This window comes from Pseudopodoces humilis, chromosome 3 (assembly GCF_049639895.1).
Source record: "Pseudopodoces humilis isolate 2021_Gansu_Grassland_sample_001 chromosome 3, ASM4963989v1, whole genome shotgun sequence".
Lineage (NCBI taxonomy): Eukaryota > Metazoa > Chordata > Aves > Passeriformes > Paridae > Pseudopodoces > Pseudopodoces humilis.
This window is the reverse complement of record NC_142202.1, coordinates 68,120,745-68,143,327: the sequence shown is the minus strand read 5'-3', so window position 1 is coordinate 68,143,327 and position 22,583 is coordinate 68,120,745. Positions and strand designations below refer to the sequence as shown.

General features: G+C 43.3%; 1 protein-coding gene across 6 annotated transcripts in view; it reads right to left on the bottom strand.

Moving 5' to 3' along the window:
- FYN (FYN proto-oncogene, Src family tyrosine kinase) overlaps positions 1–21,529 on the bottom strand; it is a 137,648-nt gene extending 116,119 nt beyond the window's left edge. For all 6 annotated transcript variants that reach the window (XM_014263524.2, XM_088052440.1, XM_088052442.1 and 3 more), the window contains exon 1: positions 21,435–21,529. The gene's annotated coding sequence lies outside the window, so the exon portion shown is untranslated. The remainder of the gene's footprint in view (positions 1–21,434) is intronic.
- Between the last annotated feature and the right edge of the window lie 1,054 nt (positions 21,530–22,583).

Here is a 22,583-nt window from a genome sequence, read left to right as displayed (position 1 = left end):
AGAGAGCAAGGGAAAAACATTTAAAGATAAGTTAAAATCCCTTTAAAAAAATCTTTCTGATCCTTAAAAGTGTTTGAAAAATCATATAGACATGGTGCTTCCTTCTCTCAGGCTTCAGGGGAGTTTTGCAAGCAAGATTTTCATTGTCCTGAGACACAAGAAGATTGAAGACTAGTTTCATCCCACTCCAGAGGTGGAATGAAAGCAGTCTTAATAAATAGATGGTAGAAAATTCCAGTTCTCAAAGAAGTGAAACCCTCAATTACCATGGACATCTAGCATTTTTTCACTGTGTTTTTGTGACACAGATGCTTTGGTCACACAGCAGTACAGTATGTACTACTGTAAACTTGCTGAAAAGCACCTTTACCCAGACTCTGAGGCAAATGCACTAGAGTTGTACTTCAGAATTTTTTTATTGAATATTTTTTCCTTCATATGCTGTTTTAACACAAGTGCCTTGAAAATGAATCACAACATGATTACTCTTCCACAAACACATACTACTGGCGTGTAGTAGAATTTGTCAGCACAAAACACTAACGATCTTAAATAAAATCGAACAAAAAGAAATAAAAGACAAAGGGCCATACAGTCCATTTGGGAAATGCTTCCTGAAGCTGGAGAGAGACAGGCTCCCTGCAGTGCTAACATCTGCACAAGACAGAAAATTTATTTCCCCCTCTCCCCAGAAAGAAATAGAGATGGAGGGAGAAGAGGAAATGGCAGACAGCAGATAATCTCTATTTTACACCAACAGACAAAATGACAGTGGAAAAGACTTCTGCCCCCTGGGTTTCACAGGAAACCAGTCACAGGATATGTGTCCCTTTCAGTTCAGTAAGTGTACACTCTGGCAAGTTGTGTCGTTAAACACAAATGGATTCTTCTTAAAGTTACAACCACAAGCACCATCACATTTTGCAAAGTCTCGTACTATTAGTATGTTGAACAATATGAACATAGTCTTAAATAAATATTCATATATTTAAGTCTAGAAGCAATGATACAACACCTGAGATAGAAAAATATATATATATACATATCTTATGATTGGCTCCATTAAGCCCAGGGAAGAAAACATCTCACTGACACAACTGACCTGGGGCTGGTTTGGGGCTTATTTTTGTGTTTAAAGAAACAAAACTGAAATTGCAAATCCAAGTTCCATCAAAAGGCTTTCAGGTAACCTTTTCTCAGAGCGCAGTATAAATGTTTACCCACTTCTCTCAAAATGTCATCAACATTGTGTCAGGGACATGCAGTGCGGGCACTGAACCAGCTTTTACTCATACAATAATGTCAATGGCATAGGAAGTAATTGCAGTTTTATCTTTTCTTTAGACTCCTTAAAGTGTTTCATCAAGTGTCCAAATACTACTGACCATGGGCTTTTCAGGATTTTCTTTTTTATTATAATTCATAAATAGCTTATACAAGCACACCAGGGATTATAGTACTCAAATGATATTTTGTGGCTTTAAAAATATCTTTACTTCAAATAAAAGTCAATTGCCAAAAAATATCTCCCCACCCCTGACCTCCTCTAACAATCCTCTCCCTTCTCCTTCTAAAAACCAAGGTAGCAGTAACAAAACAAACAAGCAACAGCAACAACAAAAAAACCCAAAAAACAAAAACCAAAAAAAAGAAGAAAAAAAAAAAAGAAAAAAAAAAGAAGCAGAAAAAATATCTCTGACAGTTAGTCAAACCTGTCATGTTCAAGGTAAAAGTCATTATAACACTAAATGTCATTATAACACTGAAAATTAGAAATTTTTGAAAAACACAAAGAACATAACCTTTTGATTCTATTCTATTTTTTTCTGATTGACACATGCCAGCTGTTCAATGACTGTTTTAATGCCTTCTACTTCCACTCTGTCAGGAAAAACAACAAAAAATTTCAGTTCACATTTAACAAAGGGCTCATTTACAAACACCTCATTTAGCAAGTAAAATTTGTATGTAGTTTCATCCTTGAATGTCTTCTGTTCATCCTATAATCTCACTCACCAGCACAAGTACATTTCACAATATCCTATTACCCCACTGCCACAGTAGAGAGACTTAGATATGTTCTTGAAGTCCCTTGCTGAGAGTCAGAAAAGGACAGCTTGAAGAGTTTGTCCTTTTGACATGCAAGGAGCCCAAACAGCTTTCAGAAGTTTTTTACCTCTTATTTTTAAACAGAAGATGAACTATATAACAAAGTTAAGAGAAATTAACCTGGGAGTATTAACCACCAAATGAGATGAGGGAAGTGAGATTATAGGACTGAGCTCTTTGTAGAAATGCATGAAAAGAGGTGCTGATGGTTAATTAAGATTGTGTTGATAAGTGCCAAAAGTCAAGTTCTCAATTTCCTCTACACCTTTCAAATATAATTAGGTTTAAAATAAAACAGAGTAACAGTGCTGACAGACACGGGATCGATTGTTTATGTTCTGACTCTGCTTTGTATTACCTGTAAAGGACAGTAAGATTTCATACATATGCATTAGAGAGCTGCTTCACATTTTTTGACTGAAAAGCTCTTAACATGGTACAGACTGAACTCCTATTAGTGTTCAAGCAAACAAAAAACCCAAGCAAACCCAACAAGAAACAAAACCACTCTGGTTACCCCAAGCTAGAGCCAGATAATTAGAAAAATGGAATTCCCATTTGTAAGCTCTTCCAGGGTGCTTCCTTGTAGTGGAAACCATGCTGTCCCTAACCCGCTGGGGTGCTCAGAAGTCCAGCCTGTGGCTCAGACCATTCCCCACACAGGTGTACAACACCCTCCCAGCCATAGGAAAGGAGAGGTGAGGAGCCTGGGAATGCCTCCTGTCCCAACAGCACCAGATTTCCATTCTGCATTGTGTCCTGCTGCTTTCTCGCCGGCACAAAGGCTGGTTTGTCATCTTTGCCACAAGCACTGCAGGCAACAGCGAATGAGTGTGGTTCACATGTGCTGACTTGCAACACGAGTTCCTAGTGAGACCTCTCTGGTTATTGAGCGTGCTGCTTCATACCTGAACAACAGAGAGCCTCACGCCTCAGCTTTCGCTTTCCCCACCTCACTGCAGATTCATGTGAAAAGACCAATTACACACGTCTGCACATTAAAATACTAAGGTTAATTAAATTATTAAGGTTATTATTGTATAATAAAAATATTAAGGCTACATATGAAGTTATGCACCCAAACCCCAGACTTCCCAGAGCTGTTACTGCCGCTCTCACTTGCCTGCCCTCCCCCAGCTTGCCCATGACTTCACTGTGATGAAGCTCTTAATTACATGGTCACACGGCAAAGCTTCCCAGAAGAGCAGAGTCTCCCCTTCAGTGCCCAAAATGGCTGGTGCTTATTCAATGTAGATGTTTAATACTTTTTTTTTTTTTTCCTTTTGACATTCACTGTCGTTTTACAGAATTGTCTTCTCAGCTTGCTCCAGAAACACAACCAGCTCACTTATGGGTCCCTGCACTGCTCAGCACATGAGTTCTCCCTCACAAAGCATGCATTTTTTAATAGTATCCTAAGACACCAGGAGTATTATTGGTACTTGATGACAAAGACAAGATAAACTCTGAAGTTCGTTATTTAGGTGCCCAGTTTGAGAGAACCAAAGCCTGATTATTCAGTACATCCACGGCAATGAGTCCATTGACTTCCTCTGTAGTTGCACTAACTTGACACTTCTCCAGTCATCCCAGAGTTTATTAGTTTGCTACACAGCAAAGTAAGTCACTTCTCTTAACAAAGTGTGCTTAAGTGGAGCCTCTTTACCAGATGCCTAGCAGGTTCTTGCCCTTTCCTTCCTACAAACTCCCCCCCCTCTTTCACGCAGCACCTCCCAGATCCCGCAACAGGTGAAGCTGCGATTCAGCAGGAGACAATCTCCCCTGCTACTGCCTAGGTCTGCTCCACGGGGTGCTAAAGTTAACAGGAATCTCTCAGCTGAAAAGCCCGGGATCACATCAGGCAACTAAAACCCAAACTGTAACACACAAACACTGATACTGCAAGCACTTAAGCATCCTTGACATCAGGGGGGGAAAAAAAAAAATCAAGGAAACGTTCTTTGAAAAGAGACTATTTTGAGATTGTTAAAAGCAAATGTTTCCCATCCCCTGAGAAGTTCTCATCACATGAGTGCGTGTGATTAATCAGCAGGCTGATGCACAGTCTCTCCTTTTTAAGCTCAGGGAGAAATGGGAAACTGCATGCTGTTTTTACTGCTGGGTTAACTACAATCAAGGAGAAGGACAAGGGGTACACACCACTTCAGTTATCAACAGATTTCATGGGTTGTTACTATCTCCAGAAAGAAGAGTCCAAGCCCTCAAATCTTCAGTTCAATGACCTCCAGATTAGACAAAGCAGACCCTGTAATCCATGACTTCTTGCTCAACTTGCTTGAAAGTCTTTTCTCTGCTGGAAAACAGATGCGGAGAGGCTAGAGGAATTGGTCAAGATGATTAAAAAGGAGAGAGAATGGGAAAAAAGCACATAAGCAGCCCTGAAAGATGAAGAAGGCTTTTTCAAAGTGACAGAGCATTTTACTTGCACAGGCAAGAAACGCAGGCAGAAACAGACAAGCTTCCAGGACCTGTTCCCTTTTGGTCCACTGTTTCTCCGAGTACACTGAAGATAACAGAGATGCTTTGTGCAAATACTGATGACAGCTAGATATTAAAAACTCCCCAATAGCCAAGGAGTGGAGAGAGCAGTTGGAGATGCTGTTCACTTGAACTCCTTGGAAATCAGCAGGGGCCTGCATTCAATGTATCCTAACTTGTGCTATTAGGACTGGAATGATTCAAGACCCCTGCATATCCTAAATTTCTACCATGCACAGTTTTGTGTCACTCTCAGAAGCTGTTCTCAGAAAAGCAAGATTCACAAAACCTCAGCTGGCATCTGCCCGCCCTTATTTCAACATGCCTGTGTGCTTTGTGGTTTAAGACGCAGCTTGAGTCAATGCTGATGTAAATACATACATGTTATGTCAGTTCTGGATACAGACACTGCAGAAAGCAGTGAGAGATACTTGGCAGAGATTATGGGTGGGCACTCCTCCCACTTAGCACCCATTACTGAACACTGCTGATGTACAAGCTCTTACAGCAGCTGGAAAGCTCTGGGCAATTATTTGCAACTGAGCAGGCAACTCAAGGCTATTCTTCTGTACTTAAGAAAACCAACTTCCCTTAGAGAAGTAGTAGGTTATTAGTATAGAAGTACTGGCAATACCCTAGGAGCCACACATCTCCAAACACTTCAAATGCTCCTCTATGAGGACCACATAAAGTCCCTTTCAAAAGACAGCAGAACTATTGCAACTGCAAACTTCTAACTCTCTGAAGTAGCTGGGAAATTATCTCTCTGCACATCTATTAGCAGACCCCTCAAATACGTAACACATAGAAGATAATAAAAACAAATTATTATGTGCATTATGTTTTTCTTCTAGACACATCTGCATAGCAATTGAGAGTAAGATTACTAGGAAAAAAAGAAGGCATTCTACTGGATGTGAGTAGCCTGTTAAACCTTTTGGAGGTTCAGGGTGTCATTGACTCCATGGTAAGGATCCACACCAAGTGTCGGCAGCTCAGCCAGCCAGCACCTGTAGGCTGTCTTTGCACTAACCAGCCAGCCCAGGTATTCTGCTGACAGCAGTGTGGACAGATGGACAGACACCTACACCCCCCTTTACCCTTTTCACCAAGAGCAAGGCCAACACCCCAGCCCAAGGTAGCAGCATCCTGCAGAAGGGCAAGCCCCAGACCAATAACACATAAAAAGCCAAACCAAATCCAGCAAAAGAAACCCCAAAAACTCTGTCCAACCTTGAATAAAATCTATTAGAGCTCACACATGTGCAGATAAATCCTTTTCACTGTACCAGTTTAATAAAAGACAGTATCAGTTTAAGCCAAGGTGGCACAATTTGTCCAGTTCTACTCAGTGAGAACTAATGCAGGATGCTTACTCACAAAAAGAGTAAGAGATGGTTAACAGAACTGACAAACCCTCCAGTGCTTAACAGGAAGTCTCAAGAAACACCAAATTTCTCAGCACCCAACATTGCAGCAATATATTTCTTCCTCTCCCCTCCCTCCTTCTTTCTTTTTCTCTAGGGAATGAATTTATCTCAATTCCAGTAAAAGCAGAAGAAGTAAAGAAAAAAAGCAGCATGTTGGCTGGTACTTTTATTGCTGTTAAAAATGCAGAACAAATATGAAATGTCAGAGCATGATACTCCCAGAGGAAAGGGCTGGCCCTAGCCAAAACTTCTAGACTAAAGCACAGACATAGAAACCTCAGCCTGCAAACAGAATGAAAAGTTTTGTCTGCTCCCCTTTCTGCTCAATTCATCCCCAAAATTTTCTTATACCAAGTAGTTTCCATAACTGTTACTGAAATCAAACCAGCAAGACTTTAAAGAGATCAAGCAGACAATTCCTGAACTTCTGGAGAATGAAAGGGACACAAATGAAACATCTTTTTTGGGACATTAAAAATCCCTACTCCTAGCAAGAAGAGATGGAAAATTACACATTCCGGCTGCTACCCATGTGAATTTAAATATAGTAAGGCATTATTTCTGGTTACACACCAGGCAACCATTTTTCCAACAAACTTGAGGAGGAACATTACTGAGACGCAGATGCAGCCAGGTCATGTCACTAAAATGCCATGACTGGCTGGTAGAGCAAGTCTGGGAGATTGCTGGGTATGCCTAGAAGGCAAACTGGCTGTCAGGCTCTCAAGTCCTCTATTGAGCATTGTGAGTTCAAGTGGCTTGGGTTACTTTTGCTCTATAAAAGCCTGATAAATAAGTCTACTGATAAAGATTCCACATTGAAAAGATGGAAAAAAAATTGTTACTGCAGGTATCAAGCAGCTCCAGTTTGAACTTCCTAGAAATAAGGGTCACTGAATTTAAATATCAAGTTGTAATCACTGGGCCAACAAAGCTCTGTTTCTTACTAATGCAGCCTCCTGTTCTCCCCTTTACTTCATAGTTAGTTGTATCGTTGAGCCTTTCCTTTTGCTCCATGTCTCCCTAAAAAGGTGAGAGAAGTCCTGCCACCCTAAAACTGTACTGTGTGGTCCCTCACACTAGAGGGACAGGAGACTGAAGGTACAGATTCAGAAAGCCATGAAAGTGGCACGAATCTTCAAACATTCATTATGTAAACCCAAAGAATTTCTTCTACTTCATATTAATCTTACTTTGCTTGATAAATATTTCTCTTAAAGAATGCTAATTTGTACACAGGCAAAATAAATTAAAAAAAAAAAAAGGGAAATAACTGATAGTAAAAACTGAAACAAAGGAACACAAACCATAGGTGCCAACAAGGAATTTAAAATTTATTTGAGGAATTCTGGCAACTCACCACAAGTGAGCCCTCATAGGAATACCAAAATTAGGTTAGCAGTTTCTTGTGAACACCAGGTAAGGAAAAAAGTGCCCTCAAAACACGGTAAAACTACTGCCAAGAATGTTTGTACTGCTTTTTTTCAGGGCTTGGCCACTGCTAATAAAAGTCATCATCCAGGTCTCTCTCCCTCTGAATCAAAAAGGGGTGGATGTCTTCTTCAACATGTTCTCCCACTCCCACAAAACCCAAAGGAAAAAGTGTTCAAAACCAGTTAGCAATATAAACAGGCAATGGTACATATGCACCTCTAGTCCAAGCATGTGGCACATCCTCAGATTTAAGCACATCGGCAAAGGTAGTCTGCAAAATTATGATTCAGAGATAAAGTTACTTAAGATCCTCCCTATCCTTTTGTTTTAATACACTGTATGCCTTACTTTGCCTCTTTAGCATATGTGGTAATTGCTCTTTTAAGTTCCCAAAAAGTAATTCTTGACAAAATGGCATTGGGAATTCCTACACCAAAGAACCAGAGGGAATAATGAGCCACCTTAAAACAGCAGTCAATACATGATGTGCTCTGGGTCAAGCCCCAAGGCACCACTTTTCAAGCGGTAAGCCACCACACGCTTGTCAGAGAATAGAGTCACAAGAAGATGAGAAAAAGAAATCTGACTCTCATCTGTAACGTGAAAGGACCATTTCTGACATTTTTGGTTCATAGACATATTGCACACAGGCAGCCAGCGTGCTTGAACAGCCAAGGTCAGCCATCAGGAGGGCATCAGTGTCTTCAGGAAGGTTTGAGATTTGGCCAGGGTGGAAGGGGTGAGGGCACGGGGAGTCAGTGGGATGGTCTGTTTGGACAGGACTGATAATGCTTTAACTATTGCAAAGCAGGGAAGAGAAAATAGTGTCAAAAGTCTCATACTGAGCAATGCTCCAGCTCTTACCACTCCTTTTATAGAGGACTTCCCTTGTTTAATTTCTTTTTTTTTTCCCCCCAAGAGATCAAAAACAATATACAAAGAAGTCAGTGTATTGCTGAGAAACATCTGCCAACATTAACATAAGAAAATTGAGAATATTTTTAGGATCAGCCTCCACTACACCCGTTTATGCATCAGCAATTTCGAAACAGCATAGATCAGCCACAAATCAGCTCTACCAACTAGTCTTCCAGACAGAGCAATCAAAGTATATATATTAAAAATACCTGAGTCACACTGGTGGAGCCAACCTCTAACATAATTTGAATGTGTTAGATTTAATTAGAAGGTATTGACACATACACACACATTTATTCCATAAGAAAAAGATAGTCACCTCTGAGATCTTCAGCAGCCACCACAGTACCTTGGACCTCAGTGGCCAAATGAATATGTAGTATCTCTAGCCCTAAACTCCCACCCCTTCCTCCTCGCCTCCAAAACCACTCAAGTACTTAAATATTTGAGAGTGGTAACACTGGTGTCCAGTCTTGCCACCATCCAAATTTTACTCGCGGTCAGGACGCAGAAGACTAAAGGTGCTGGCGTTGTCTGGAACAGGTACTGATCTCCTGCACTCAGTGCTGTTTTTGCCTCATGTCCCAAAGTTTCTACCAAGATAATACACATCACACTATTCAGAAAATGAATTTTTGTCACTTCTCTATCTTGTTGACAATAACCTAAGTTTAATTTTGCATAGTTAAATGTGAGTTGAAACACATCACCCTCATCTTCCCATTGGAACTATTTTACTCAAGTGGCAACCTAGCACCATAAAACTTGCGAGCTCTTCACATGACTTAAATCAAAACTGGAACAAAAATTCTGAATGCTTTCAGCTCTCACTCTCTACCCCATGAGAGCTTAAATACTGGACCAAGTGACACTAGTTTCTGATTACATAAGAGAAAATCAATAAGAGCAGGCACCTTTCCTGGTGAACCTCACCTGAGCGGCCACGGTGAGAGCTGTTCACCAGCACCCAGAAGGTCTGTGTCCCCAATGGGCCAGGGGGTGTGTGTGCCCATTATTTACTGTGAACAGGCAAAACTCCCCATTTGTCCACACAAAACAGTGAACAGATTAGCAGTAAGCCTCCATTTTGAAATATCTCTTGCACAAAGTCCTTCTGCTACGTAACAATGCCTCAGTAACCTGAATGGGCTGTGTAACCCAAGGGTTGCTTCCAAACCAGGATGGGCTTCTTGCTCACTCTGAGCTGCAAACAACCTACAATGGTAACTGTACTGAGTGAAAAATTACAACTAATTTTCTGGGGCTGGGCAAAAAAGTAATCCGTCTTTTTATTTTTTAATCACCGTGAATATAAGCAGTTCTGCAACAATATGATCAGAGCATTGTGAACACCCATTAGCTCAAGGATAAACAGCTCATTTGTGTTGGGAGAGGAAAGGATTTGCAGGCAAGGCAAGGAAGGTGAGCAGTGGAGAAGACTGAGGTAAGCAAACGTGAAGACAGGATTCCTGTAAACGGGTTTTGGGAACAGACAGATGAAAGAGGGACCACTAAAAGAGCTTCTGGCAGCCACAGCCAGTGCCACAGAGTTAGAACAAATACCCAAAGAAAAATCAGAGGAGGAAAACAGTGGTAGCAGCAGCCAGAGTATGGAGACTTTGAACAACTTCTCTGGTGGAAATAAATATTAAAGGTTAAATAAAAAAGAAAAAGGAAAATAAAAAAGAGCAGCCTGACATTTCCCCTCCCTTGGCAACCTTCCCCTACTCAAACCTCTCTACCACTTCCTTTTACACCAGTGGGCTGTTAAGGTTTCCTTTTTCTTTGATGAGATAGATACCCAGGAGGTCCTCCAGGCATAGCAAGCGCCCAGCCCAGCCGTCCCACTGACCACCAGTCAATCAGGCAGCCCACAGCGTGCACTCAACACCTCACACACTTCCCTTGCCACAGCTACTTGTGAGCCAGAATCTCCTAAACTAAACATTAATACATCATATATTAAAGCAGATACATGCAGATACAAAATCTACACCTTCGGCTGATCTCCCATGCTGGACCTCTAAGTTAGGTGATGGGAAGCATCTTAGAAGCAGCAACAACTGCAGGGTAAGTCCCACGTGCACAGGTTTGTGGATGGTTGGGGGTTTATCTTGTACTCCAGTTGTTCCGTGTTTTTTCAGGAAAATATTAATTTCAGTACTTAAACCACTAACCATGAAATTTTCATTCTGTGTGTGTTTGGAAAAAAATAATCAAGTACTGTAGGAAGATTAGACCTTAAAAAACACAAGCTACAGCAAAGCACATGTAGTACATCAGTCACCTATAACAGCCCACTCACAGTGACAGAGCTTCAGAAATCTAGTGGAGAAGAAAACACCTTCTGGGTATAAAATTTTAAGCACAAGTTTTTGTCCCACAGCCCCCATGAGGCTCACCTGGATGGCACAAATCTTTTTTCAATCCTCATATTGTATGTATGATTGCTACCAAACATTAAAGTGGGTAACTTAGCTAATAGCCAAAGTATTGCCAAGAAAACAAACAGAATACACACACAATGCATCTCTTTGTATAGGCTGTTTAGTGGGCACTTTCTTCACTGTTTTACCAAAACATGTGAACTTACTGCTTCAGGTTATATTGCATAATGAGGCATGAAGGACTGGTGCAAAAAAAGTAACTAGAGGGAAATTGAAAACCTTTGCAGTTTTCTCTACACAAACACTGGGGAAATGGAAAACCTTTGCAGTTTTCTCTACGCAAACACTGGATTGGTCACCTCCTTCCTGTAACTCCAGCAAAGGACCATCACTGCTCCTGCTCTTTTTGAGGTGACAGAGCCTACAAGTACTCCCCTGTAAGGGAGAGTTTCCACCAGCTCCAGCTTGAGGGAAATTAAGATAACTGGCAGCAACTGAAGATCTGGCACCAAATAAGCAATTTAATTAGCTGACAGGTGGAGAGAGGTAATTATTCCTCTCTATGCAGCATTTGTGAGACCACATCTGGAGTACTTGGTCTGGTTTGGGAGTCCTGGGAAAAGAAAGACTGACGTACTGGAGTGAGTCCAGTGGATGTCCACAAAGCTCCTGCAGCATCTGACATATGAAGGCGAGACTGAGAGCTGGGTTTGCTCAGTCTGTCCTGGGAGATACTCAAAACCTGTTTGGATGAGGCCCTGCCTTTGAAGTTATCCCTATTCTATTCAGGGAGATTATTTCCTTCAAACCTCCAGCTCACCTCAGAGATGTTAGAAGAACTATTAAAAAGTAGTTTAATGGAAAAACTAATAAAAAAGTACCACTAGAAAGAAACCTGTTATCTCTAGAGAGAGATCAGTTACAGAAAATAAATTTTTACAATATGATTGGGTAAAAACCCCATAGGTGGTCATTCCTTCAAACAACATTAGGAGTTTCTGCCCATTGTCCCCCTCCCCCTTCCTAAAGTATGATGTGAAAGAGTTCAAAGCTACATACTTGCCACAATTTAAAAAGGTTTAGCAAGTTCCCATACCAACAATCATGAAGTAAATCTACATGACAGGATTTGACTGCCATTTTCAAGATATTTTCTCAGAAATTACACCTCACAGTGGCAAGATACTGCCGATTATGGAAGAAATTCTTATAGCAGTTTGGGGTACCTACAATATCGGCAAACAGATTTTATTCCCCTTGCAGAGTTGCTTCCCCTGCATTTTCTTAATATTTCTGTGATATTTCACTTTTGGAAGAGTGTCAACAACAGCCCGGTGGCATTAAGAAATCTACAGATATGTATTAAAACTTCAAAATTTAGCTTGAACCACAAGCTCTCTGTACTAGCTTACTTTGGTTAGACCCCACTCATCAAGAATTACTCTCCAGCTCTTATGGCAATACAATTTGAACACATCCTTCTTTAAACAAGGTAGATTGGAAATAAACATTGCATACTATCACAGCACCATTGCGTCTTATCATAGCGCTGTGTCACCTTAAAGTTTGTGGGCAGCTGTTCTAGATGAAGCTCCTGTGGAACATAATCACTCTTCTTTCATGGGTGTAATGTAAAAAAAAAAAAAGAAAATAATAACAATAATAGTAAAAATTATTAAGTTTAGTAACAACTTTAAAAAAAGCTAGTTTGAGTAGTCTGGTGCTATTAAAATGAACATTCATCTATTAATCCACTCTTTCTGGTCACTGCTCTCTTGTCTCTTCTTTTTTGTGTCAAGAAGTAAAAGTACAGTCCCTCCAACACCACACACTGCCACACAGATAACTCACAGCACCCATGGACACATCAGGGTGCTCCTGGAAGCAGTGCAGGCACATGAGCACACTGCTCCTCTGGCTGCTGGGGCTCTCCTGAGCCTCACATGTCAGCTCCTCTGCCCACCTTGGCACAGCACCATGCAGGCCTATCTTGGGTCCCAGACTTGCTCTACCCAAGGAAATAAAACCACAGCAATGCTGTCCACATGCAGGCCCAGATTGTTCTCAGAACAGTCTTGCTGTGCCACACTAGCTCTAAAGGATGACAGATATCTTCTGCAAGACACAAACTTACATGACAAATCATGGAGGAGTTGACCACAAAAGCAAGATTAAGCTGACTCATTTAACACCTACATCTATACACTCAGCTTCATAAAGCAGAACTAACTAACTTACTCTATTGCATGGGGAAGGAAAAAAATCCCCCAACCCCAAACAATATAACCTCATGATTTTGAATTAAGATTTGCTGAAGAGATAAGCAAGAGCAGAGACAAGGTTATCTCACCCTTAAGGGTGAGGTATATATGTATAATGTAATATATTATATATATTAATAATATAATATATATTATTATACAAATAATTCAGTATCACTGAATCATACTGATTGGTCAGGGGTTTTAAAAAAAAAATCTATAAATGAAAGAATTTCTTAAAATCTTTTACAGGACTAGCAGCAAATTGCTGTGAATGTCGAGTCATCAAGCAGTGCAGTGATGCTGTCCCCACCCTGCATGCCATGACTGAGGAGGAGGAAAAGGGACGCGGTCTTCCCTGTACACTTTTATCTGCAGCCCTATTTGTTCCTTTTTGGCAGCCCCACTTGAACATTAGGACAAGGAGTTCTGCAGTTTTTAGACATGCCAGTAATGCTGCCCTAAGCAAGAAAGACAGTCAGTGCTTGTCTTCTACCTCCCCCAGTGCACAAAAGGTCACTTCCGACCTTCAAATGTAGGGGATGTTCCTTCCACAAGGTCACAACATTTAGCAGCTCGCTTCTCAGTCCAATTTTTGGGCTCACTACTTTTTCTACAAAAGAGAAACTCCTAGAGAGGTGTTCAAAATAAATTGAAGCCAATGCTATGTGTAGGTTTTTTTTGAGAGCATAAAGCCTGCTATATACTGAGAGTTAAATCTGGCTCTTCAGCTTGTCAGCTCCTGCACACTGATCTTATCCCAGCTGTAGGCTGATAGGCTTACAAAGTTTTCCAACAGTGAATACAGCTAATACAATAGGTTTCATTAAACACTTTTTTCCTCCTTTTAAAGGTGGTTTGCCATGGCCTTTCTGAATAAAATAGAAGAGATATTAAAAAATAAAAATAAAATAAAAATCCAACATCTATTTCTCTTCACATGTCCAAAGTATGAGGTCTTATGAATATAAAAATCACTGACCATTCAAAGATACCTAATCTAATATTTGGAAAGAAAGGCCTGCATATTTAGTAAAGACTGTAAATTAAAATTACGAATAACCTCAGATACTGTACTATTCAAAGATTAGTTTTAAATAGTTTTATTCCTTCTTGAAGAGAGAGAAATCAGCAAAACATTTTCAATTAATTTGGAAATGGGACTGAGAGTGTTTCTTGATGAAATCACCAATTTAAATGCTGCACAGAGTGATAACATCCAAAAATTTCATAATCCGTTGGCTGTCTCACAGATGAACCCCAGAAGGAAATTTAGGAGATTTCAGTTGCTTCCCAGGGAGGAAGACAGGCAACAGAACTGGCATTTTTGCTGGCCTTTAGACAAGAAATTTGCTGGATATGGGCTCCCTCTCTGTAATTCAAAATTTATTAGCAACATTGACAACATGCAAGCAGACCTGTTCACAGGGAGTCCTAAAAACATGCGAGAGGTCATTAACTTCACCATAATAAACACCCTCCACCATTAACCTCACCACCACGAACAAACACTGAGCATTTACATATAGCTTAGGACAAGAAACAGTCTATTGCCTACTCAGACAACAGAGGTTTTCATACTGAGTCTTAGAGATGCTCTTTTCTCTTGGAAAAAACACATCATAGCTGCCTAGTGAGGGGGGTACCCATAAAGAAAAAACAGTCCCAAGAACAAACAAATATCCTCTCTTTTAAAGGTGTGAGAGTTTGTTTTGCTTACACCTGCTCTCCCCCTCTGTCCCTGGGGTGAAAGCAGCTGGCAGGAGAACACAATCATCACTGTCTTCCAAACAGAGCTTTGAGCTGGTTTTCTTTGCTAAGTCCTAAGAACTGACCAGGTATGGGATGAAGCTATGTGCCCAGCACTTTCATCGTTCACTTTCACCACTTTGGTGGCTTCAGGCTTGGAGAACTTCTGAACTAACAAACAACAATTCTTTTCAATTATTCTGGGCAAGAACGTCAGCTTCAACCATAAGCCCCAGGGCGATTCTGTGGTTTAAAGGTCAGGTACAAAGGGGGAAAAAAAACCCAACATACTTGTTAAAAAAAAATTAAAGAAACCCCAACAAACCCAACACAATTATCTGTACATTGTTATCAGGAGCCAAGATAGGAAATACATGATATTCCAAAGTCATGCCAGGAAAACCTTCAGAGCTGTCTTTTTTGTAAGTGGTACAGCTGCAAGTCAAAGATCAACGTTACACAAAGTGCTCTTTCACACACAGGTTGCTCAAAAACAAGGGAGGTTGAAAGGTCTTTATTAATACAATAAAAAGCCTTCAAATGAATGTTAAAGTTTATTTGTTAAAAACCAGCAAAACAAAAAAACCCAACCCCACCCCCAACAAGTAAAATAATAGAAATTGTAAAGAAAAAGGATGCTAGGAATCACCAGACAAGTCATTAGAGAACTCTCATGGAACGGTAAAGTTTTTCCTTAAAAAAAGCACAAACCTGAAGGAGCATTTAATATTAATCTTCATTCTCACAGCCTGTTTAACTTCTCTGTATAGCTTCATATAGCAAATTTAGACCTGCCATGATTGAGATTATCTGGCAAAAATATTTTCAACTTGGACTATACCAAAAAGGCTCGAGAACTATTTTGGTCAAATCTGTTAACAGAGGAAAACTGGAGCCAAGAGGAAAAGGACAATTTTAAACAGAGAAGATATTTCACGCAAGCCAAGCCAATCATTTGAGGTTTCCTTCTTACTCCTCCCAAAATCACTAAAGCAAGAGTTATTTTCATGTTAAAGTGGTGCCAAACACTTATTTTCTGTTACAGCAAATGTCCTCAATCACACACACGCACACAAGGGCAGCTTCCTCTGCCTGCTTCAGCCAGCTTTCCCTTCATCTGCTCAATGTCCCTCCACCCCAGCTACTTCTCCTCTTCTTCATACATTGTCCTGGTGCCATTACCATCACTTTCAGCTTCAAAACACTTGCCAAATTCACCACTGCGAGCAAAAACACTTTGGTGAATAAAACAGTATTTTTCAAGCATTTTTGGAAGCTTCACTACTGATGGTTCAGTTTGTATGAAATGTAAGGTCTCAGTTTCAGGTTATAATCATCCTTACACAGCCAAAGCTTTAGATGTTAATCTGTCTTTTAGAGCTCCCAGAGCCACTGCAAGGGAGCTTGGAGGATGTGCAGATGATCTTCCAGAGGCCACCCCAAGAGCTGTGAAGCAAAGTGAGCTATGTGAGGTAGTCTTTTTGTTCAGGGCTGGTTGGCGATAGTGCCTTTGTTTTGGGGAGAGCAGACACTAACTTCTCTCACAGCACAGGATTTGATACCATTAAAAGTGTCTCTGGCTCCTCTGAGGAGCTCTGGCTGGGATCCTTTGTACTTTAAAGTGCTGAACACATCACTCACAGACGCTTCTCAACATCCATCCTTTCTGGTTGTAGCCACAGGGAACCTAAAGCAGGATGGAACAAAGAATTTCCCTCGGCTAGAAAAGGCCTCCAGTCATTGTTGCCTCCTAAAACATCCAGCAAAATAGAGTAAAACAAATAAGCACAGAAGGGTCACCTTCCCCATTCTCATCAAAACATTCTCACATTGCAGCTGCCTTGTAGAGTTCATCACATTAAGACACATCTCGGTATGATGAACATCAATGAACTTGCTCTAAAAATTTAGGTTTCTGCCTTAAGCAAGAAGCACTTATTACTCACAGATACTTTAGAAAATTATAGTGTGGAAGGAGCAACTTTCAGGGGTGCAAGACTTCTTTGAATCAGGAGAAGCTGGGCAGGAAAATTTGGCATAACCTCTCCCCATAGCACCTGGTCACAACCAACATCAATAGATCCATTCAAACTGGGATGTCTTTGATACAAAAAAAGGAGCTGCATTTTAGAAATGGCAAATTTAAAATTAATTTGCTGTCCTCTTCCCTCTTGAAAAAAGACTTAACCCAGACCAACTAATTTGATCAGTTGATACTGCCAGGGTATCTTTTTTGATAGCTCTTTCAGATGAAAAACATGCAGTCAAATTCATGGTATACAAGGAATAGAGCTGGCCAGGAAAAATCCAACAGTCATTTTCTGCAAGATGATTTAGTTCTATCCACACCTTAAAGCTCTGCAAAACTGCTGCTGATTTTATACTCTAGTAAAATGTCAAGGTGTCAAAGGTTCTATTTTGCTCCAAACAGGTGGCAGTATTTTGAGTTGAGATCCTTGTTTTCACAGCAAGTTACCATTTAAAACAGTCAGAAGCAAGATGAGGCATCATGTTTTGATTGACTTGAAGTAAAATGATTTTTCACCTCCCCCAGTAAAAGCAGCGATATTGTTCAATTTTGTTTCCGTTCCAAGTGAACTAAAGTTCCAAAAAAGCTCTACAAAATGTGATTGCTTTCCTGCAGCCAGTGGTAAGGACAGCAGCAGGGTACTTCTCCTTGGCTGTAAGGTCAGGCCCGTTTCTAGTTTCAGGGCTCGAGGACGCCTGCCACAGACAGGTTTAACCTGACCACTCTCAAACCGGGAGGCAGATTACCTGCCCCAAACCAAAGTCCTGCTCGAGCTAACAAGTGGGGCTGCCCTAGAGCACAGTGCTAACGGGGCTCATGCGCTCGCTCCTGGAGTGTCACACACTCCTCCAATGAACCCAAACAGCTTCAACCTTTCATGTTTCATCTGCACCTGTCATTTCTCTGTCTGGAAGTCAGGCACTAAGGGCGAAACCCATGACAGGATGCAAATACTAGAAATCCCAGTTCTACACCTGCACGTTTATCATCTACTGAAATGCAAAGTTAGTTTTTTGCTTTATTTTTGGATTTTTTGGTGGATTTTTGTTATTTTGTTTATGGTTTTGGTGTGTTTTTTGGTTTTTTTTGTTGTTGTTCTTTTATATAAATTATTATTACTACCTTACCTAAAGCAGGTTAGGGTTTTTCAACTCTAACAGCTAACCTCAAGCCACCAAGAGGTACCAAGTGAGGCGCCCAGCAGGCAGGCAGACACAGCCCTGAAGTTTGCAGATGCAGCCCTGAAGTTTCACCTCCTTCTGAGGCACTTTGCATTGGGTGGCCCTGGCAGTGTTTCCCCAGCCCTGGGAAGGCAGCTCTGGGGTGCACAGTGAGCAGCTACATCCCCAGAGATCCACAGGCAGCACAGCTCGGGGTGCTCCACGCCGAGGCACACAAACCCTTCCCTGGGTTTCGCCTCAAGTAAATGGCCGACTTGCACAATACGGATCTGTCGGGCCTTTTGTCACCAAAGGAATCCTTAATTGCTGGATTTCAATGAGACTGCTCGGGTGAACTAGATTTGTCGGTTCAAGTCCTGTTTTTGGAGTAATGGGTCAAAACGACTTGTGAAGACACTTCTATGGGAGCTGCAGGGGTGGGAGAGGGCCAGGAGTTACTGGTTTTCTCCCTCTGAAAGGAAGGTCACTTTGACAATACACACTGCCAGCAGCAGACTTGCCCATAAAGCAAATTACAAAGCACTGTCCATGACACAAGCAAACACCATTATTATACATTCAAAGTAGTGCCCAAACTGAATTAAGCAGAACTTTACAGAACAAGTTTGAATCAAATATTAATGTGCACCCCAGAGAGAAGGACGAAGGGAAAACACATGCCTCCAACTCTTTTCCTCCCTGAAGTAAAAGCACAGTAAAGACAGAAAAGTGAAGGTGCTGGTTAAATAAAAGTGACTAGGCATAGGATGGTAAACAGCTCTAAACTTTCCTTAACACAATTAAACATATGATACTGTAGATGTACCATATTACAGTGTGAAATCATCACAAATGTGCTGGACAGATTTCACTCACCTTAGCCATAATTTTATTACACTGTAAATCAGTGCAGGTGATACCATGCCCAGATTGGCATATTCAGCTTAATTCAGCTAAGCCACAGGACCAGTGGTCACAGATGCACTCACCATATCAGACTCCACTCATGAATTTCAGATTACACCATTTAGGTATTTCACATAAAGGTACTGTGGAATCTATTGTAGTCTGTCAAAAAGAACTAGTTCCTCAGCAATGTTTTTCTTACTTACAGGAATTAGAAATTTATCACTGGGTCCTAGCTTTTAACACTCGTTAAAATTATTAATAACCAACTTCTTTATACCACCTTATTCATTTCTGGCTTACATTGACTGCCATGCCCATATGCCGAAGTCATTTGTCCCTCACTGAGGACATCTATTTACTCAGCATCAAAATAATTTCCAGAGAAGGCTGTTCAGAGTTTATGTTTGACGGGTATTTTATGCCACTGTGTCCTTAACCAGCAGGCAACACAGAATTTCTGAAACAACATGCCTGAAGCATAAACCACAAAACATCACAGTGGCCTACCATCAGACAACTTCATATTGAAAATTGTTTCTTTTGCCAAAGACAAGCCATGCAGATGAGGCAGTAATTTGTTGGAGGTGGAGAAGAAGGATGCTTACAGGCACCCTCTAAGAAACAGCTGAACATTTCAACTAATCTGCTGCCTACTATCGACAAAATACAAATTTCTAAAGCATTAATTAGGGAATCTTTCTTTCTCTCTTTCATCAAAATTATAGCTTTATGGGGTAAAAAGGGCTCATGAAGGAACCCAATGTCTTTTTCGCAAGAGATACCATTCTTAAAATTATTCTTACATTGTGAAAAGACACTGACCTACTGACATCCATCAAGTGCTACCAGTTTTCTGAGCACACACATCAAGGTGCTGAAAACTCCTGAAACACTGGGGCAAAGGTAACAACCTTTCCACTTTACTGATACTAAATAAATGTGCAACTGTATAAATCAACTACAGCCCCTCCAGTTTCCCACTGGATCAAGTACTGGCTACAATGGATGTAACCGAGAAGTTGGCGATGTTGCCTTCCCTCCCTTCCCACTTTGGTATTTTTCTTCTGCACTCCTTTGTTCACTCAACAGAACTTTGTTTGAAGTGTGTTTTTACTCCTTCACTGCATGACCAACCCACACAGTCAGAAGACAGGCTTATAAAAGCCACAGATCTCCAGCAGGGAGCTCAACGGTGGGTGTAATATTGGACACAGCTCTCCATTCATCATGCACATTCTCTGGATTTCAAGTTGACAGTGTCCCTTTAGCTTAGTGTTCCTCCTCATGAGAGACCAGACGAGTCAACCCGTAATGAAAACACTTCCTCCACCAGCATATAAACAAACAGATCTTCACCTGCAACTGTTCCCAACTTCCAGAACTCTAGTTAAAAAGACATCAAGACAAAAAGAAAAAAAAAAAAAAAAAAAAAAAAATAAAAAGGGGTGTGGGAATGAGATCCTGAAAAGTGTTACAGCTGCAGGGATGGTGGAAGGAAGGATGTGGGAGTTAAGGAGGTTGTATACAAGGAGGAAAATGACAAGGTCTCAAAGGCGTTCCCAGTCTTGTGCACGCATTTCAAAAGGCCGGTCCGCCCTGGTCACTCGTTATTTAGCGTTTTAAGAATCAGAGCGTATCAGAGTGATTGATGAGCAACTGCAGAGGGCTGCTTTCCACTCAGCCCAAACCTTCTCCTCCAGCACTGCTAAAAGGACCAAGGTACCACGGTCTCGTTTCCACAAAGTGACCCCCTTCCCCGGACAGCCCTCTCCCAGAGCTCACGAACACGGAGAATCCACACAGAACAGAAATCAGGCGAGATCCCGAGGAAGGAGAGGCCAAACTGAGCATTATTAAGGAGGTCGAGCGACACGTACACTGTGGCTCTGCAGACGCAGCAAAACGCTGGCACCCATGGTGTGGCGTTTGGTATCCCTAATCTAAAATGTAGCTGAAAAGGAACTGGCACCAGATCAGCGGCCTCGTCTGGGAAGGAACAGAGAGGCTCTAGGGGAGAGACAAGAAACAAGCCTCTTTTCACATCCTACCACCCTTGGGCATTTTGTGCGTCCCTTCTTTCTTCCCTGAATGAGGCCTTTGTCACAGACGCGCAAATCCTATACGATTTATTTCAGAGGGAGAGAAAGTCTTTTTATTTATTTCCCCCCCCTCCCCTTTTTCGCAGTTCGGCGACAACAAATACGTCCCTGTGCTGCGCCCCCTCCCCTCTCCCCGGCCGGCGTCCGCGGGGGCGGGGGACACGGACACGGGCGACCCCCGGGCAGGCAGGGGCCGCGCACGGGCGGTCACCGGCGCTGCCCCCGGCCCTGCCCGCGCTGCTCCCGGCGGAGGAGGCGGGCGCGGGGTCCGCGTGTGCGTGCGTGGGGAGACCCACAGCAGCGCGGCCGCCTCCCCTCGCCGGGAGCCCCCGCACCCCATCACCGCTCGGGCGCACAAAGGAAACAGACCCGCCGCAGCATCCATCCGTGCATGCATGCATGCATCCCCCCGCCCCCGCTCCCCCGGGCGGGCTCCGGCCCCTCCGTTACCTGAGGCGGCTCGGTTCGGTTCGGCTCAGCTCAGCTCAGCGCAGCGCGGGGCCGGGGCGGCGCCGCCGCACTCGCATCCTCCTCGCTCCGCTCCTCCGCCGGCTGCCCCCGCCCGCCCGCCCGCAGCGAGGGGCGCCGCTCCGGGCGCCGCTGCCTCTCCCCGGGGCAGACGCGCTGCGCCGAGCCGCGGCCGGGCGCGGAGGCGGCGGCTCCGTGCGGCGGCACAGCCGCAGCCTGGGCAGGGATGAGCTCGCACGGGCTGTCCGCGCTGCTGCCGCCGTCGCCTCGCCTCCGCTCCGCCCGGGCGAGCGCGGCCCGGGCGCTCCCTCCCTCCCACCGGGGCTCCTGACAGATGGCGCAACCGCAGCGCCGCCGCCGCCCGGCCCCGCTCGCCCGCCCGGGGCCGGCAGCCCCCCCGCCCGCCTCGCCCCTCCGCGGGGGCGACCCCTGACTGACAGCGGCGGCGGCCAATGGCGAAGCGCGGTCCGCAGCAGCCGCCGCTCTGATTGGCGAGAGGCGGGGGAGGCGGGGCGCGCGGCCGGGGGCGGGCAGCGCCCACCGACGCCCCCGGGCAGCGGCCGCCGCTCCGGGCGCCCGGCGCGGCCGCGACGGAGGCGGACCCCGACCCGGGCTGGGAAAGGAAGCGAACCGGGGGCGAAGAGGAGGGACAAGGAAGGAGAGGAGGGGTGGTCGCTCCGCGTCGCGGTTCGCGACCGGCAGCTGCCAGCACCGGAGCGGTTTCCGATGCTCCGCGCGCCGCTGGGGCGCCTCGGGAGGAGGAGGGAGCTGAACGTCTCGACATACCCGATGGATGGGAGAACAGTCTTAAACAGATTATACGTCTTTGTGAAAGACGACGGCTTGTTTTACTATTATGATTTTTTTTATCCGTAATTCTTGAATTCGGCAATACCGGGTGATAAGGCAACGGCGGTAATGAAATATGCGGAGGTTTTCCAAAGTTATGGTTTTATTCCATTTTCCACATTTAATCGCGGAGTATTCCAGCAGCCGTGTTGGGAGGAGCGTCAACCCCACGATGTTTGTCTTTCAGGGGTGTACCTGCTGTCCCCACAGAAGCGCTGATCACCTTTGCTGGGGCTTCGGTCTTGCGCTGTAGTCAAAGGTGTGCGGGCTGCCCTGTCCTCC